The 17427-nt window shown below is 38.7% G+C and overlaps 1 long non-coding RNA gene across 1 annotated transcript; it reads left to right on the top strand.

The window, feature by feature from the left end:
- Positions 1-1984: 1984 nt before the first annotated feature.
- LOC132042461 (uncharacterized) lies at positions 1985-7383 on the top strand. The gene is made up of 2 exons (XR_009411488.1): positions 1985-2496; positions 7138-7383. It is a non-coding gene; the product is annotated as an uncharacterized LOC132042461 (long non-coding RNA).
- Positions 7384-17427: the final 10044 nt, after the last annotated feature.

The raw sequence follows: 17427 nt of genomic DNA, 5'->3' as shown, positions 1-17427 counted from the left end.
GCATCAATGATCTTGCATCCTTTCGACAATAACTCCGGTGTCTATAGTTAACTAGCTAACTCCTAATAAATCTCGATGTACCGAAACTTGGGGTGTGATAGAAACAATCGGCCAAGCCTAGCCGAGAGTGACCCCTTGAGAAGTTGATCAAAAAAATAATTTCTTCTAGCTTTTCTACCAATTGGAAGGTCCTTATTAACGTGGAGTAGTTGTTTGAGCAAGCAAAGCATCTATTCTTGCAAGGCTCAATCCTAGCCGAGTGAAGAACTAAGTGGAAAAGGTAAGGTTCAATCTTCTTTTACATGTGTTATGGATGATTTGTGCATGTTGTAGTATGTGGAGATGAATGAAATTCATGAAATTATGGTGTTGATGTTGTGGCCGAATATGGGCTATTTTGGTGTAGAAGGAATGAACTAATTTTATGTAGTATTTTAATTGTTGTTTGTTGTAGATTCTATGATGAAAATGAAGGTTTAATGATCCAAGTTGAAGTTATAATCGTGTGGGCTGATTTGGAAGTTAATGTGATTTTACTATAGTTTCTTGAATTTATTGGAATGATGTTGTTAACGTGTGGATTGTTGATGTAGTTCATGAATTTGGAAGAAAGAAATGTGTTGTTGTTGTTCCTATGGGAATGGGAAGGTTTCGGATCATGTTGTAGGTTGGTTAGGCTGTTTTGAATAATGTGTGGATCATTTGAAGTGTTCTTGAATCTTGTTTGAATGATCTCGGATTAGTACTTGAATGTGTGACCATTGGTGTTGGTTTGATTGGACGGTTGATTTGAATGTAAATGAAATGTCATTTAATTATATAGAAAAGAATTACTAATGTTTGAATGCGTTTTGAATTACTCGTTGATGTTGCTAGTATGGTTGTTGGTATTGTTGTTGACGATTTGGCCGAGTTGAATTCTCGGGGTTGTTGAATTTATAGGGGAAATGCTGCCCAAATTTCTGTAAATAAAGTACTAGCTTAGAATTGGATTCCTAAGTGCCTATGGCTAATGTTTGGTAGCTAATGACGTTATTGTAGATCTTGGAAAGTCGGAGGCTTAAGTTTGGATTAGTCTAGAAAGTGGACGAGGTATGTAAAGCTTACCCTTTCTTTCTTTTGGCATGTCTTAGACGTAAGTAAGATATGACATGATATGAGCCTTGGGGTAACTCTACTCTTAAGATCCGAGCATGTCTACGATTCTTATTCACTTCTTGATATTCGCACTTTTAATGTAGTCGAGCTATTGGCCTCGAGTCTTTGGTATGTTTGGATAATGAATGTTGCCTAAAGAGTTTTATTCCTAAAGTGTTCTATGACGTATAATGTCCCTAACTTTTATATATGGGCTCGGATTGCTATGATTTGTTCGTAGAGAATTCTATGATAAATATTGCCTGTAACTTTCATAGGCGGGCCCGGATTGGCTTGATACATGTTTATGATCCCTAAAGATGTTATGTGACATATTACGTAATGATATTTCAAGAATCACTACTGGAAATTAGGGCTATGGCAACGCCTTCCTCTGCAACGGTTATACAACCGTTCTTTGAATCGAGGTATCTTAGCAACGGTTATACCCGTTGCACAAGGACATGAGGAATGCTATAGCTACACTTTAGCGTCTAAACCGTTGCAATTGTATCTAAACCGTCACCATACATGTCCCTAATGGGACGATTTTCTTTTAACCGTTGCAATAGTTGTAATATGGCAACATTTTGTTTCTATTGCAACGGTTTTAAATTCCCTCCCAAATTTTCCTTATTTTCACTGTAGCCCGCCTAATAGAGAGACCACATTATTTTTCCTTTTAGCCAAAAATCGTAAAATCTGTATTGAACCAAATTAAACACTGAACTCTCTCTCTCTCTAAATTCATCACCCACCTCACCGTATCTCTCTCTACAAATTTCTACTTCACTTTGCACCCTAATTATCAATGCTCTCTCTTTGAATCTAAATGTAGCAAGTTACTCAATTCCAAGTTATCTTCTCTATTCTCTCATCTCTTTTTTTGGATTTATTTTGCATGTTCTTCCAATTCTAAAATAAAATCATTTGTGGTATGGGTTTTGATTTTTTTTTTTTTTGAATAAGTATGGGCTCTGATTTCTTGATATTCCTTTTTTTTTTTTTTTGTCTCAATATTTTTAAAATATCTGGTTGCTTATTTTGTTGTTGTAAGAATTGGGTGGAATTACTTCGATTTAGTAAATATCTAGCGGAAAGGTGTGAGCTTTCTCGTTTTCAAAGTTAATGCCGTGTCTAATGTTGGATTGTTCTGATTTTGTTGTATAAAATGAGCTTGTGAGACACGATTTTTTTCTCTCAAGAATCTAACGTAAATTAGGTTTTCTTTGCTCTTGGAATTTCCTTTCTTTTGCTTCTCATTTGTGTTTGTTTATTCTTGTTCTAAACTCGTTGTCCATGGTGAAAGCTTGAAGCATTGTCAACTCTCAAACGCCTCAATTCGTTGCTCGTCGAAAGGTAATTTCAATAATATTTTGTAGCTCTTACAATTCGTTTGATATTGAATTTTATATTGGTTTCGTTGGTAATTGAATTTTATATCGGTTGTTATTTAAAGTCCCATTTTCATCTTCTTAGTTTTCGGTGGCAAGTTCGTTTTCCAAGAACCTTGACTTTTAGCTAGTTCTCATTTATGGGATGAGGAAATATAGATGGAGGCCCTATATGGCTAGGCATGCTTGAATTATGAGGAATTAATTTTGTGAATTTGAGAGAGGTCAGTGGATCACTAGAATGCACTCGACTTTTGACTAAAAAAGCATTTTCGCTTATAATGAAAAGCTTGTTTATAAATACTCTAAAATCGATTAACAATCTTGACCCTCTATTAGATGCCAAAAGCTTTTAGTTAATATTTTTCCATTCGGAATTCTTCGTATTTACAAAGAGTAGACGTACTTCCATCTAGCGTGAAGAAAAACGCATCCTTCCCAATGGAACAGATGAAGAATCTTCTATTAAAAGGATAATCGTGATAATTATATATTTGGAGTGGATCTCGTTTCGCCAAAAATGTGAACCGGCTCGCCTTTTGAACAATAATTAATTCCGCTAAATTGATTACGAATTTTCATGTGTTGCCACTAAGATTTGCATCATTATCTCTATTTGTGTTATGGTTACCACCTCGATTTGCCCACTTTGTTCGCTTTTCGCCTACCTTGTGTTGTTGTTGGATTACGATCATATGGAGCCTTGTACTTGCTATAGCTGATGTATATGCAATATTGGTGAAAAGAAGTTATAGAAATGCAACGGTTGTCGGGCCTATTTGTTTGTTGGTGATGGGATCACTTCTACTCTTACATTTGTTGCCGCTGTGCATCGATTGGAATTACAGATTCTTATTAGCAATGATCTTGACAAATGTAAAGTGAACCACTGCACGAGATTTATGTCAGCCACAACAATGGCATTTTTAAGCTGGTTTGCAGCATCACCATCCTTTTTTGTGAATTTTTGGTTTCTGGCTTCCCCGTAGATGCAGTTCCGTACGCCTGCAAAAGGGACTAGGGGAAGGCTCTTACTCTGAATTTCTTCTTATTTTGTTAATAAAATATGTGTTCGCATTATATGGTCTCCCATCCTCATTTTGGTTTTCATTTCTAAGTGTTTAAGCTCTTTTCAAGGCAATAGACTTTAATAGTATAAAAGTCTATGAGCTAAATAATCTTCTATTCTGCCTTAGTATTTTTATTCTATTAATCTGTTCATGTTTCCTGTACATTTCTTAAGCTAGAATGCTAGTCTCTATTTCAAGTTCCTTGTGTGTTCAAGATATGGATTAGTTTCCTGGTTTGGTTTGAGTTCATATGAATTACAACTTCGTTGACTAAGTTTCTGTTGCTTCTTGTGTTTGTGTCAGAACATTACTTAAGTTATGTGATTTAGCTTAAAGCAATAACCTTGCCCTTATATTTTGCTCTGTCCTGCTTTTGAATTCAAGTTTCTGCATGCTTTATTTTGTTAGATTCCCACTTATTTCAAAACCTTGAGCTTGGCTAAATATTTCCTCAGATGAGTTATTTCATTTAAAAGAAAATTGGAATTTAAGGATGGTAGCCCTAAGTTTTGATTCAACTCAGCTTCCCTTCCTGTTTGGTAAATGATAAAGGTGTCATTTTAAAATTGTCTTTTTTATTTTTTATTTTTTTTATTTTGATTTTTTTATAGTCTGAATGGTTTCTAAAATGAATATCCAGTGCTGCTTTTTGTCAATAATACTATGTTGGGAATGCAACAATCAAGTGAAGCATTTTCTCCCTTTATTTGCAAACAGAACCTTTAAATAGTTAACCTCAACTTATGCATCTTAGCTAAATGAATAGCCCAAAGTAGTTCTACCTCTTTGTTTATATTATATCACGTTTAAATAGTATTTCGCTTCAGTTTTATTTTTACTGTCATGCTTAAAGAACAGAATGATGATTAGTGTGATCCTTTAAAGTTATTAGCTTTGTTTGAGTTTGTTCTATTGGCCTTACTCGTGTGTTCTTATTCTGAAAAATGAGTTTGAGGCAAATGAATAGCCAAGTGCATTTTCTGGTCATTGCACTTCTCCTCTGTTTATTATGTTAAGGTTTGCGTCGTGACAAATGAAACATCAAAATATTTAAAAAACATCCGTTATTACTAAAATTTGTTAAGTCAAGCTTGTTGTTTTTTTTGTAGCATTGTAGAAAAGGTTCCAAAGATGTTTCCTTTGAGTTTATACTATGATCATAGTCTTAGTTTATTTATGCTTGTCTATGTATGATGCTTCAAAAGGTTGTTGTTTTCCTTAGTTGATGTATCGCTGAATATTGCTCGTGTTTCACTAAAGAATTTCATGAATGGCATCCTATAATTTTCTTTTTCCTTTTTACTACCTGCTGTCTAGAATTGTTCTGTTAAGGAATGGTCACACACTTTAAGTAGGTTGTTTCTTTTAAAATTGTTCGATAAGTTGAGGTGGATCTTTCCTTGTTTGAGGTTAATGCCTTTTTGGGAAGTGCTGGTTACTGTTTTGAGTTTAGACTTTCAAGAAGTGTTCCAAGGCAGAGTAGGTTCTTATTGTATAATCCGAGTATGTTGAGATGCAACTAAGTGGCTGTTTACTCTCTATTAAATACTTCTAGTCAGTGTGTTGTTTGTCCCGACATTTACCAACTCTGAATACCCGGAACCTGTTATATAATACGAAATTTCTCTTGTTTGTATCACTGCTTTAGGTGCTTCAACCCACTGTTTAGTCTTACCAGGTGACTGTTTCTGCCTTCCAGGAGTGCACATAGATGCCTTAGTATTCAAAGTAACCCCAGCATCATTAGTCACTTCTTTTTGAATCCCTGTAGCATCAAATGTTGCCAACAGCTGTTGTTGTACACTAGCACCATTCTCTGCTACAACCAGCTGCCTACCAGTAGCTTGATCAGCAATTTCCACTGATGCCTCATCCTCACCCTCCTCTAGTGGTGCAAACTTGTTTTTAGTTTGCACAACATTAGACTTTACTGTAGATTCCCTACCAACATCTTCATTAACAGCAACATTCAGCACTTTTCCCACCTCTGTACCTGCTGCATCCCCAACTGATTTCACAGTAGTATCAACATTCACCTGCTGTTGATTTCCCTCAGTAGCATGCAACACCACACCAGTATTAGCATTAGGACCTGTAGCATTCTGCTGTTTTGTACCTCCACCTTGATCAACCTCCAACACTTCTTCATGCACTTCGTTGCCATCATCCAAAGTTGCAAACAGTTTTAGCAGTTTGCATGGTACCAGAAGTACCAACCTTAGTCACAGTTTTGGTTCCTTGTGCAGGAAATTGCTTATTACCATTGCCTTGATTCTTCCCATTATTCTTGCCATTGTTTGGCTGCCACTTGTATATATCATCAGTATTTCCAATAACCTTACCGCTTTGTAGAATCTTAATAACATCTCTTCTTCCTTTGTTATAATTTTTTCTCTGATTATTCCCCTGCCCAGTTTTATGACCCTTGACAACATTTTGTACCTCGTTATTAACTGTTACAAATTCTCTTTGTACCACGACTTGATCTTTGTTTACTGCCACTTGCTTCCCCTTGTGTACAGTTGTTATAGCTTGCTGTTCCTTAATCACATCCTCTTCCCCGATGTCCTCAAATAGTTCATCTTTACAATACCTGATTGTTTTTAAAAAAAAAAAAAAAACTGGTAACTTTATTACCTGCTTGCTTATTTTGCTGTTATAACATTTAAAGAAGATAAGAAATGGGTGGAATTACTTCAATTTAGCAAATATCTCATGGAAAGGTGTGAGCTTTATTGTTTCCCGAAGTTAATGCTATGTTTAATGTTGGATTATTTTGATTTTCTTGGATAATATGAGCTCTGGGTAACCATTTGAGACTCGATTTTTGCTGCTCTTCCAAATCTGTTCGACATCAATTTTTATACTGGTTTCGTTGGTTAACTGGTTTTATTACTATATGTGAAAGATTATGAGTTGAATGCTTACTTTTAGTACCCCCATCCCCATATTAAATTTCATTATGTGTTTTCGTGTGACTTAGGTAGTAGATAAACTAAATTATTAGCTTAATCATGTTTCAAAACAGTTCATGTTTAATGATGTATGTCGAGGTGTTAGCTTCCCTTTCTAGTTCATACAATTTAGCTTAAGTTTAATCCGGTTTGAGTTAGATAGATAAAAAAAAAATTGTGTGAAAGCATGAGGTTGTCTCTAAGGAGTCCAAATTTATTTACCTTCTCTCGTTAGTATGAAATAGGACTTAGTATGGTCCATATTTCGCCTTCCATGTTTTCAATCTACTCATTATTTTGAAATAGCTGTTGTTGATAACATTTTTTTGAGTCAAATGTGAATCGCATTTAAGTTCTTTTATATCAAGTATGGTTACTCTATGTGATGCAAAAAGTCTTAAAAAAAAATGCAAAGTCTCACAGTTAAAAATTCTTTAAGCTAAGCTAAGTTCAAACCTCAAGGAGTTAGTTATTCAGTCCCTGTCCCTTTTCAAAATTGGTATCTGTTTATAATAAGTTTTATCTTTGTATTATGTGCGCGTGCATTTGAAGGGTAGTGACATTATTTATTCTCTTTTGTAGGTGTCGAAAATGAAGAAAGGGAAGGAGACAGTGAAGATGTTGATCTTACTTGAGAAGATCTTTTATGAAGCTTTCTACATGTTCTAAGAATCTTTTTGCTAGCGAACATTTTGAAACTTATCCTAAATCTTGAAATGTAAAACTTAATTAAGCATTTTGGGTTGAACATTTTGGTTTTACGAGTATATATATTGGATTAGGAATGTTGGATATTTTGGATTATGAAAAATTGTGTTTTCTGATTTATGTAATTTGTAATGTATTATATATATATATATATATATATATATATATATATATATATATATATATATATATATATATATATATATATATATATATATATATATATATATCAATCAATTTATAACCAGGGCTACTATTTCAGATAAACCATTGCAATAGGCTGTTCCAAATAATTGCACTGGATTTTTATACATACAAAAAGACCGTTGTAATAGACAAAAACCGTTGCAATAAAGGAAAAGCTTGTTGCAATAACCTCTACGAAACCGTTGCAATTGTCACGACCCAGCCCCGTGGGCCGTGACTGGTGCCCTACTCAGGCACCCAAACAAACTCACGAACCAAATCATCAAAATAAGGCACGGTCGAATTTAACAGACATTATTCGGACCGATAATCGAAAGCGGACATCATACAAACGCTGTCCTAAGCGGTCGCCCGTGTCAAACATCACATCGGAATCAAAGTTGGCGGAATGTACATCGCCCAGACACACTCATGCAAACAGATGGGCCATATCGGCCATAGTAGCGTACGGGCCGCTTAAAGACGCAAATCGAAATCATATACAGACAAACCGAAACCACACGCAACCAGATTGGACCCACGACCCACAAACATGACTACAGGCCTCTACAAACAGAACAGACATACGAACATATGACGGGACAGGGCCTCGCCGTACCCAAACAGTAGCAAAATATACAAAATATCCAAAGCAGAGCATATATACCAAAGGTGGGCTCCGGATCGAGGGGAGCACTCCACAGTAGCAGAATAGGTAGCCTAAGCCGGGAATCACCCAACCGAGCGCCCGTACCGCGGCATGAAACGCCCCCACGAAAGGGGGTCGATACGGAAAAGTACCGAGTATGTAAAGCGAAGGTACAAGAATCCAAATCATAGCCGGAGTGAGAAGATACGGAGCAAATACGAAGTAACGGACCCAAACACCGTGCGGAATGCAAATGTGCGTAATGTAAATAAAAATCATGCATAACGCTCAGAACGTGGTCACCCCCACGCCGGTGCCACAACACATCATACTCCGTGTTTTCAAATCTCCGTACATCTCCGAACACATCACAAAGTCATGCACATCAAATCATCAGAACAGATCAGATGCCATATCACGTCATAACACCATAAACGGTAACCGGCCCTATGGCGAGGTCTCGGAAATCGTAACACATCATACCGCCGAATGTGTCACAAGGCGCATGATCACGTAACCGGCCCGGTACGGCGAACGAAATCATAACCATTGGCACGAGCAGTAGTGCGTAAATCATATGCATGTTAAAAGTAAATCTCAAGACTCAACACATAATGTCATATACTTATACATTGGCCTCGAGGAGGCTCAAAATAGGTATCGAGTTAATCAGAACCAATATATCAAAATTACGGATTTTTAGTTATCAAATTTGTTTCAAAAACGTATCGTAAGTTATTTTCGGAAAATATAGTAGCGCTCATAGGGATGAGCGTTCAAATAACATAATAAGACATTTCAATGACTTTCCGAACAATATTCACAACTTCAAGTATTTCTACCAATTCCATATTCTATCCAAAACCTCTAATCTTCAACATGCATATTCATAACATTTTTCCATCTCCCAATTTCATAATTCATAATCATAATTCACATCTAAGGTCTTACCTTCATCATTATATAAAGACTATATAAAATCACATAAATTTCTCATAAACACATACAATCAACTTCAACACCAACTTGACTCATCCAACCTCTCTTTTCATCACAAACATCACAACAACACAACTAACAACTAAATAGAACATAATTCACTATCACCACACCACCATGGCTCACGGCCATGCACCACCAACACACACACATACACGGCTTTACACACACATCACAACTTCACAATTCTTATCCAATTCCAATCCTCACAACATGCATACTTATTCCATAACATAAAAGAATAGAATTCTTACCTCTTTCTTGAAATTTTAACTTGCCGCAAACGTAGCTCTTTCGCCAAACTAATTGTACCACGTCGAAGAGCATCTTGAACTTGTTACTAATTCAAGAAGAACAAGATTTTTGGATGAAGTTAAAGGCTAAGGAATTTTTTTTTTTTCTTTTCAAGCAGTTCGGCCGAAAGGCCTTCCAATGGAGCTCCCAAGTTTTCTCTTTGTTTCTTGAATTTTCTTGAAGATTAGCTCCCTTATATTGATTAGTCACATGACTAATCACATGACTAAATTCATGGACTTGGATCACTAATTTTGTTGGACCATGGCCGGCCAAGCCTAGCACCTTGGGCCTTTGTTTTCTTTTTTTTTTTTGAGCCCAAATTACTTATGAATCACATTTTGTAAATTCCCGAAATAAGTTTCCAAGATTCCAATTTTGCCCTTGGTCTTCTCCAATGTTCTCGTGTCAATATTTTCCATAAGTAACAACATACACACCACAAAAATCAAAGCATGGCCTTATTCTTACAAATCGCAATTATGTCCAAATTTCCCGAACGTGCAAAAACACGGGATATAACATCCTCCCCCCCTTTAGAACATTCGTCCTCGAATGTTAAACCAACCTCGTGGTAGACCAGGATAAGTCGGGGAGGTTCTCTTGCCAACCACATATTTTCATTTAATCAAAGCGCTTGTGAAGGCATTTCTTTTCCAACTCCTTCCATCATTCGAACTCCCTATTAGTCCACGGTTGCATAATATTAAATGGGACATATGACGAATGTAATCTTTATCGTAACCGTAAGATCGTACGATGTCGACGGCTCGATCCGAATCGAAGTACAAAAGTACGACGTACGTAAGCATAATGACGTTATCTTAAGTGATTCATAATCGTAACCGTACGACAAGGGGCATATCGACAAACCCATCATCGAGTCGACGTATCGAACCTTATCTGATAGGTCCGTAGTCGAATCGACGTATGGAAGTAGACCGTGCAGATCCGTGATCGGAGTCGTACGTACGTAAATATATCGGACAAATTTGCCGTCGGGGGACCGACGTACAAAAGTATATCAGACAAAACATATTCAGATTTGGACGTACAGAAGCACAGCAGACAAATTCATACTCCGACGTCATATCAAACAGGTTCATAATCAAGGCCAAACATACCAAAGTATATCGAACAGACCGTAATCGAATCACACATACGAAGGTATATCGTATGATTTGTAACTGTAATCGACGTACGGCTACGTCGACGAAGATTCGTAACCAGAGTTAGGCGTACAGAGATATGTCAAACAGATTCGTAATCAAAGTCGGATGTACAGAGGTACATCAGATAGAAGCATAATCGGATTCGGAAATACAGAGGCATAATAGACAGAGTTTCATCGAAATCGGAGGTGTAGAAGTATGGCATACAAAATCTCGATCAAAGTCAGACCACCTTTCACTAATGCTTCGGGGTTTACGAAAGTTCCCTTGCTAACGTTTCCTTACTCACTCGAATTTTCGTGCCCCGAATTATTTCTTCAAAACATTCGATAGACTACAGCAATTGAGTTTACATCCTTACCAGCGTTGTCTTATCGCAAAAAGGTCATTACCACATATCCATTCGCAATGTTTTCGAATTCTCATTCGAATCCTTTCCTAATTCCTTCTAACTCGATCTAGGTATTGCAACATAATTTGTAAGTCAAAGATTCCCGAACAACACCCTTTCTACACATATCTTTTCCTGGACCAATATGGTCACCAAGAAACAATCATACATATCCATATACACCATCTTACCTACAAACATTCCCAAATGCTTATTTAAACTTATGCTGATTTCAGAACCACGTTGCTCTTTCTTCTTTTCCTTATTACAGAGGGGCTTCCTTTCCAAATCCTCAATTTTCTTTTTGTTCTGCACCGTCACTTCTCGCTTATTTACAAACTCGTTCGTCACACTCCACATCAGGGTTTTGTGCATCGTCTGTCGGCCTCTTCTTTCGAAGGTTTTGCTTAATCACATTTCTTATCCTTCCTTTGTTCCAATATCCTTACTCACTTTCTTTTTCGAACCTCGTCATGTTAGATCTCTTACGTTTCATAATTCATAACGTAATCGCAGTCAATCTATTCTCTGACCCTTACTTTTCCTTTAGGTTACCCCAAATTTCCATTCATTTCTTGTACCTATAATTGTGAAAATTTCATATCCTTCCTAGGGGGTCACCCATCCCAGAATTGCTCTGGCCCCAGCACGCTTAACCTCGGAACTTTCATGCGTTTTATTGCGTTATCGCTAATATAATTACGTCGACTGCCCCACACAACCTTTATCACTCAATTTAGTAAGCAGATTGGGGTCTTAGTAAATTTTCTACAGCTCTCGTAGCGGGTCCCACCCCCGGTCTAAACCATACAATTACCATACTGCCCTTCCGAGCCTTCAATATTCCCTTTCGTCCAAGGTTTCTAGATTTATATTGGTGGCAGTGGACCCTCGCCGCTCTTACTTTTACCCGTCGGGTCTTAACAAATTTTCGTAAAAATTTGGACAGAGGTTCCTCTGTATTTCTTATTATCCCAAAACCTGCACGCAGAAATACCAACAATGCCTCACGGGGCCAACATATATATGTACGTATCATAGCGTATCATAGCCACACAAGGCTAATAATTTCAGTACATTATGAAGATGTCGAGACTTACCTCACACACATAATTCAAATAGCACCGGCGACATTTTCCTATTTATTTTCCTTTCGATCTTTAACTTTACATTTCGATCATACTTCAAATAACTTCCCAATACACATCCTTTGTACCATTACTTACCCTGCATACTGTAGCTTCCAATATTATCGCCATCGTCTTCCGTCGATACCGTTCTTCGACCGAAATCAAAGGTTAGTAGAAAAGGAATTCATTTCCTATGGTCGGCTTATCGCACGATCTAAGATCCAAAGAAAGGGAAACATCCTAAATTTCCCGTAGCCTCCTATTTATAGATGTGGTGCACAACACACCGATAAACAAGACTTACGAGACACGGCCCGTAGACATTCCGAGGACAAACCGCTTCGATACCACTTTTGTCACGACCCGCCCCGTGAGCCGGATCGGTGCCCTACTCGTGCACCCAAACAAACTCACGAACCAAATCATCAAAATAAGGCACGGTCGGATTTAACAGACATTATTCGGACCGATAATCGAAAGCGGACATCATACAAACGCTGTCCTAAGCGGTCGCCCGTGTCAAACATCACATCGGAATCAAAGTTGGCGGAATGTACATCGCCCAGATACACTCATGCAAACGTATGGGCCATATCGGCCATAGTAGCGTACGGGCCGCTTAAGGACGCAAATCGAAATCATATACGACAAACCGAAACCACACGCAACCAGATTGGACCCACGACCCACAAACATGACTACGTGCCTCTACAAACAATGCAACGTACATACGAACATATGAAGGGACGGGTGGCCCCGCCGTACCCAAACAAGAGCAAAATATACGTAATATCCAAAGCAGAGCATATATACCAAAGGTGGGCTCCGATCGAGGAGCACTCCAAAGTAGCAGAACAGGTAGCCTAAAACCGGGAATCACCCAACCGAGCGCCGCCCCGCGCGCATGAAACGCAACCCCCATTGTAGGGGGGGTCAAGATGCGGAAAAGTACCGAGTATGTAAAGTGCGTAAGGTACAAGAATCCAAATCATAGTCGAGGAGAAGACAGCAAATATGTATAATGTACCCAAACCTGTGCAAGGAATGCAAATGTGCAGAATGTAAATAAAAATCATGCATAACGCCAGAACGTGGTCACCCCCCCGACGCTTCGGTGCCACAACACATCATACTCCGTTTTTCAAATCTCCGTACATCTCCGAACACATCACAAAGTCATGCACATCAAATCATCGTAATCGATCGATGCCATATCACATCATAACACCATAAACGGTAACCGGCCCTATGGCGAGGTCTCGGAAACCGTAACACATCATACTCGTCGAATGTGTCACAAGGCGCACGATCACGTAACCGGCCCGGTACGGCGAACGAAATCATAACCATTGGCACGAGCAACGTAGTAAAAGTAAATCATATGCATATTAAAAGTAAATCTCAAGACTCAACACATAATGTCATATACTTATACATTGGCCTCGTGAGGCTCAAAATAGGTATCGAGTTAATCGAACCAATATATCAAAATTAAGGATTTTTAGTTATCAAATTTGTTTCAAAAACGTATCGTAAGTTATTTTCGGAAAATATAGTAGCGCTCATGGGATGAGCATTCAAATAATATAATAAGACATTTCAATGACTTTTCCGAACAATATTCACAACTTCAAGTATTTCTACCAATTCCATATTCTATCCAAAACCTCTAATCTTCAACATGCATATTCATAACATTTTTCCATCTCCCAATTTCATAATTCATAATCATAATTCACATCTAAGGTCTTACCTTCATCATTATATAAAGACTATATAAAATCACATAAATTTCTCATAACAACATACAATCAACTTCAACACCAACTTGACTCATCCAACCTCTCTTTTCATCACAAACATCACAACAACACAACTAACAACTAAATAGAACATAATTCACTATCACCACACCACCATGGCTCACGCCATGCACCACCAACACACACACATACACGGCTTCACACACACATCACAACTTCACAATTCTTATCTAATTCCAATCCTCACAACATACATACTTATTCCATAACATAAAAGAATAGAATTCTTACCTCTTTCTTGAAATTTTAACTTGCCGCAAAACGTAGCTCTTTCGCAAACTAATTGTACCACGTCGAAGAGCATCTTGAACTTGTTACTAATTCAAGAAGAACAAGATTTTTGATGAAGTTAAAGGCTAAGGAATTTTTTTTTTTTCTTTACAAGCAGTTCGGCCGAAAGGCCTTCCAATGGAGCTCCCAAGTTTTCTCTTTGTTTCTTGAATTTTCTTGAAGATTAGCTCCCTTATATTGATTAGTCACATGACTAATCACATGACTAAATTCATGGACTTGGATCACTAATTTTGTTGGACCATGGCCGGCCAAGCCTAGCACCTTGGGCCTTTGTTTTCTTTTTTTTTTTGAGCCCAAATTACTTATAAATCACATTTTGCAAATTCCCGAAATAAGTTTCCAAGATTCCAATTTTGCCCTTGGTCTTCTCCAATGTTCTCGTGTCAATATTTTCCATAAGTAACAACGTACACACCACATAAAATCAAAGCATGGCCTTATTCTTACAAATCGCAATTATGTCCAAATTTCCCGAACGTGCAAAAACACGGGATATAACAGCAATATCCTCAAAAGTCGTTGCTTAAAGGGCTATGGGGACGGTTGGAAACCGTTCCAAATACACACAAAAACTCGTTGCATCAGAAAGAGGAACAACCGTTGTCAGAGATATGGCTATAGCAACGGGTTTTACCAACCGTTGCATAAACCGTTCCCATAGATATATTGGCACGCGAGCAGATGGAACGCACGTTAAACCGTTGCTATAGATCTATAGCAACGGTTCGCATGTCTATAGCAACGGTTTTATTGGCGTTGCCATAAGCCTATTTTTCCAAGAAGAAGTGAATCCTCAGTGTGACTATCGTTTGATACTCGAGCGTTGATTTGTCTACCGATCTGTCGAGTCTTAAAAGATGATTTATGTGCATATGGTTTCTCACTACTCTGCTCGTGCTAGCTGTTATGATATCTTTCACCGAGTCCCGGACGGTATGTATTCGTGCAATGTCCATTGCATTGCTTTTTACCGAGTCCCTCACTGTAGGGCTACGGTACACGGTATTTTTGATGATATGATGATGGCGCTGCCTCACAGATGGGCCGAGTATGATGTACATGATGAAGACATGATCTCATTCACCGAGTCCCTCCCTAGAGGGCCGAGTACGGTATATACGATTACTTCACCGAGTCCCTCACTAGAGGGCCGGGTACGGTATATATATATATGATGACATGATGACATGATTATATGATGACATGATGATATGATGGCATGATGATATGATGATTCTATTCACCGAGTCCCTCGCTAGAGGGCCGGGTACGGTATATATATATACGATGATATGATGATATGGTGACATGATATTGACATGCATGATATGTGTTTCAAAGGCAAGTCTGTTGATTTCTAGTTATTATACCCGTTTCTGTAATTCCCGCCCGTTATGATCCTGTCTACTGTATCCCATGCTTTACATGCCCGCATATACTTCGCATCGACCCCCTTTTCTTCGGGGACCGCGTTTCATGCCCGTGAGCGTACGTTCGTTCTGGTGATTCGTCAGCCTAGGATATCTATTCTGCTATTTGGAGCGCTCCCTTGCTTCGGAGCCTATATCTTGGGTACAGACACTTTTGTTGTGTATTTATATGTATATTCAGGGGTACGGCGGGGCCCTGTCCCGTCATATGATTCGTTTTATGACTTTAGAGGTCCAGGACATATGTGTGGGTTGTGGGTAGTTAGTGTACAGTTATGTTTATGTGGTTTGTGTTCTGGGCGTCCCCCTACATCATGACAGCCTTATTGGCTTATGCTCGTTATGTATATATGCATATGTGACAGCTTTGGGCCGACGATTTATTTTTCTGTCTATATAAGTTCTTGTTATGCTTGCTGTGGACCGATTATGGAGACGACGTCTTACCTTTGCATATGTATAAGTTAGTAGTATGTCGATTATGGTTAATGAGTGTGTACGAGTGCCCAGTTTGAGCACTAGTCACGGCCTACGAGGTTGGGCCGCTTACGGGGCGGTATCGTAGCGGCTCGTCCTGTGATTGTCTACAGATCGTCTCTCATAGTCTTGTTTATGGTGAAGCCGGCCACACTTATAAACAGGAGGTCACAGGGCATTTAGGAATCAGTTGACCTTTTCTTCCGTCTTAGATCGTGCGATAGAGCCAGAGTCAGGGAAGATCAGCCTCTGACACCTTCTCCCCGCAGGTGCGAGTACTGCATTGACGAGAGATGAAGAGGCCGGGGCCTACGGGGTGCTAAGAAGGCCCCAGAGTATCTTTCAGGTGTTACGACCCAACTAGGTGACTTCCAGTACCCGATACTTGTACCGGCACCCCTCGTCATATGTCTTGTTCTTATTACTAAGTGGCCCATATGAACACTGGCATTTTTTTTCCATAACATCGCCGATAATAACATACATGTAAACGAGTAGTAACATTCACTGTACTGACATATCACACGGCGATAAAGACAGCTAGGCTATGAAACATCTACCTGTACATATCTGTCTACGAGCCTCTAAACACGATACATATAATTACAAGTAACTGACTTTACTGTGTCCAAATATATACACAAAATAGTACCCAACATAGAAGCTCCGGAACGACTGGAGCGCCTCTCGATGACCAGCTGGGAAAGCTCCTAGGAGTCGAGCCCGTCAACCTCGTCTACCGCGTGGCAGGAGACGCAACAAGAAAAGCGGGCCAGTACGAACAAGGTACCGAGTATGTAAGCCGTAGAAATAATACAATAAAGCATGTAACATGCGTGAGCAATAACAACATGCGAGACCAAAGATCATATAACGAGATAAAAGGACACCGTACTCGTAAGTGCTGTGCGGATGTCATGCTTGCTTATATACATACTTTTGTTCAAAACATTTCGTATCATATACATGTGAAAATAACAAGTCATAAGTCAGCCAAATACGTCGCTTCCCCACATGTGTCCCGCGTCCGGCATCCCGCGTCCGGGATGGAATTACGCCACCGACCAGGTGGCAAATGCGACTATAGCGCAACATGTATCCATTCCCCAAAATTTCCCCATTTTCATATACATATCATATACATGTCATATACATATCATATAAGCAAGTATGCATGAGAACCCAAAGAAAGTCATGTGTCTATCGGGGTGACGTAATCGTAGCCCCCGATTACCTTATGGAATAACCACGGTCACTTCGTCTCACCTTGAAGGAACAATCATTATAAGGCGAGACTATCAATGAATAGCAACACCATA

This window comes from Lycium ferocissimum, unplaced genomic scaffold (assembly GCF_029784015.1).
Source record: "Lycium ferocissimum isolate CSIRO_LF1 unplaced genomic scaffold, AGI_CSIRO_Lferr_CH_V1 ctg15461, whole genome shotgun sequence".
NCBI classification, from domain to species: domain Eukaryota; kingdom Viridiplantae; phylum Streptophyta; class Magnoliopsida; order Solanales; family Solanaceae; genus Lycium; species Lycium ferocissimum.
The sequence above is the reverse complement of the archived record's forward strand: the minus strand, read 5'-3'. Positions and strand labels throughout refer to the sequence as shown.